We start from the raw sequence: 3,392 nt of genomic DNA, 5'->3' as shown, positions 1-3,392 counted from the left end.
AAAAAAAATAAAATAAAATCGAACAAAAATATTTTTAAATTTAGTATATTAAAACAAATATTAAAATTCGCTGTTTTTTAACATATTAATTACAAAATGCATAAAAAGTGTTTTCCTCTTCAAAAACAAAAACAAAAAAAGCATAAGCATATCATAAATGACTAGTTAAAATATTTAAACTACAATAAAAATATAAGTATGAAATTTATAAACCAATAAAATAATATAAAATTGTTTATTGAAATGAATTTTGTTTGTTTTGGGATCAGTACCTAACTTCCAATCTCTCCTAAAACCATTTTGAGCTTCGCAGGAATTTTAGAAGATCCTTGATTTCAACGCATCTAAGGGGGATCCGTACGATAAGTCGAAAATAAAAATGTCGAAAGAGAAATGTCGAAATTTAAAAATTTTTTAAATCTCGAAATAATGTTTAACCGAAACGCAAAATGTCGAAATCGTATGCTTTCGAAATGAATAAGGTCGAAAAAAATGCAAAACGCGTAAATTGTCGAAAAAAAGTCGAAAAAGTTGAATGTTAAAAAAAATAAAAATTAAAAGTGTTCTGAGTAGATTTTCAAATGTTCTAGAGTTCCTAAGATGGAAAAAAAAAGTTCTGCGAAATTACGCAGAAAAAAATTTTTTAACGTGTTATTTAAATTGATTTTAACTTTTTGAAAAGAAGGCAACTCTAAAAATATTTCTACAATAAAGCATTCTCGTTTGATACCCACATTAAAATATTTCGTTTAAACTTTTTCAAAGAATTGATTTAAACTTTTTTAACAGGCGGCAACCCTATTACAAAATACTTCCGAAATATATAGGCTGAATTTCTTTATTCATTCTGAACGTTTGGAATAAACTTTTTTGTTTACTTATTCTTTAGAACGTTCCTGATGATATGTTAACGTATATTTCAAAAGCATTCTGTTTATTCCGGCTGTGAAATGGGATTATCCGGAATGTATAAAGAAACGCAGCCATAGTTTCTGAACCGCTTTCGCTTGCTAATATTTTGTTAAACTTGTTAATTAATCGGGTTTTTTTTAAAGAGGTGGCAACTCCAAAAAATATTTGATATGTCAGTATATTATATCTATATTCCAAATTTAATTGAAATATATCCAGACGTTTTAGCGTGAACGAGCAACAAACATACTCACTCACAAACTTTCACATTTATTATATTAGTACATAGGATTAGTGGAATTTAACTTAAATAAAACAACCTGTTGAAATAATGTAATGAATGATGTGTAAAATTCGCGCGAATTTTACACATCATTCATTACATTATTTCGATATATTTTTTTTCGACATTTTTATTTTCGGCATTTTTTGTTTTCGACGTTTTTCCTTTCGACAATTTTTTTCTCGACATTCTTGACTTTCTAACAATTTTTTTTCGACATTTTTTTTTCGGTGTTTTTAGTTTCGACAATTTAAATTTCGACGTATCGTACCAGACCCATCTAAGGTCCTCCAGGTTATCGAAGAATTGTCTACCCAGTGTGAAGAGTCTTCGTCTGGCTGTCAGTGAATATGTAGATATCAGCTTGGGATAACATATCACACTTTACCAAGGTTTGTGGCTTGGTCGATTGCCATCAGTTCCGCCTGAAAGACGTTACAGTGGTCCGAAAGACGAAAGCTAAGGGAGATTCCCAGGTGTTCGAAGTATACACCCCTACCAAACCTTCCTTCGAGCTTTGAGCCATCTGTGTATACATGAATGGATTCGCCACTACTTAGAGCGCCTCGGTTCCACTCTTCCCTTTAGGGTAGGAGGGTCGTAAACGCTGTAGTGGGAGCAGAGTTGGGAAGGGCGCAGTCCATCAATCCGGGAAGCTTCGATAACTCGGTTAGTATTCTACCGTGACCATAACTGGTGTTTGACCACTTATTTAAACTATTCATACGAATTACCGTAACGCTTGCGACTTGTTTGGCATGTAGATTAACCGAAAGATAGTTCAGTGTGGCATACAGTTCCTTGGATGGTGTTGTTCCAATCCATATATTCCTTGATGAGGTGGCTTATATTTCTGGGACACGTTGATAGCATCTTACGCAGTCTGCTTTCCTCGGAACAGAAGTTTATCCATGAGGAACGCTTAGCATACTTAAAACGGCGTTGACAGTCCTTAAATTCGCTCCAAGAGTTGCATATATTTCTGATCTACATTCCCTTCTTAGTGAGGCCAGCATGGCTGTTAGAAAATGATATAATATGGAACGATTTTCCGTTATCCCTTGTCAAATTTAGTTTGGAGACAAACCGGTTTCGGCGTTGTGCCATCATCAGTGTCATTTTTCGTTCTTAATAGTTTCTGTTTGTCTGTCACTATTTATAGCCGTGTTAAATCAACGTTGGTTCATAGTTAGGTACGTCTCAGCGGATTATATTCTTTCGTTCAACCACAGGAAAATCGTTCCACATTACATCACACTCCTACCCTGTCGGAAACACCAACAACGAAAATGAGACTGTTAGAAAAGGTTGTTTAAAACTTTTTCCAATCTGTTTTCCTGCGGTTTAAGACCGCTTTTTGTTTCTTTATTGGTAGCGTTAGGCATACACATGGTCCGAAAAGGGGTTGTCTTTAGAGACTCTCCAGTCATTCAGAAGTTCTGCCCCCTGTTCATTGACACATGTTATGTCAAGTTCTAACAAATGTCACGAAGGTGGGAGTGTCACCTATATTGGCCTTCGTTTACCGTCGATTTCGCCTATCTTTGCTACCTTCCAATCATGGGTAGGTAGCTCAGGGTCGCCCATGCGGATCCATTTCAGCACTTCCTGTGGGTCGGTGTAGAAGTCTGGGATCCACGCCCTGGATCTTGGCCTATTGGTAAGGTCTTCCCGCAACCCGACGCGGCCGATTGCCGATGTGTAGAGGTCATCTGACCTTTGGTCCGCACACCTCGTCATTTTGACGCTTCTGGGGATGGCTACTGCCCAGGGCAACATTAGTGCCAGAATGGCGCACCTCAGAGGCCGCAGGCTTAGCCATGCGGTCTGATGTCGTCGAAGTCGCTTTAGGGATTGCACCTGTCGGTGTTTAACTTTAACGCATTTGATTTAAAGAATAAGAAAATCATGCTCCAAAGTGATTTCGCAGCAAATATCATATTTAGGACAAAGAAACTTGAAATTTCTTTAGAATTTTTAGCATTTAGAAATTTTAGCCATTTCAGTTTAAAAACAGAGAAGCAGACTTTTGGGAGCTGTTTGTGGCAAATGTAATTTTTGGGGCAAAGAACTTTCAGTATAATATATATTTGTATAATAGTATAAAATTGGAATTCGCACTTTTGTTGGGAACTAAAAGTTTTGCATGTTATTTTCACAGCCGGTTTCACCAGCAATTTAAATGGAATTTTTTTTT

This window comes from Rhagoletis pomonella, unplaced genomic scaffold (genome assembly GCF_013731165.1).
Source record: "Rhagoletis pomonella isolate Grant_MI unplaced genomic scaffold, Rhpom_1.0 Rhpom_scaffold_00013, whole genome shotgun sequence".
Classification (NCBI taxonomy): Eukaryota; Metazoa; Arthropoda; class Insecta; order Diptera; family Tephritidae; genus Rhagoletis; species Rhagoletis pomonella.
This window is presented reverse-complemented; position numbering follows the sequence as displayed.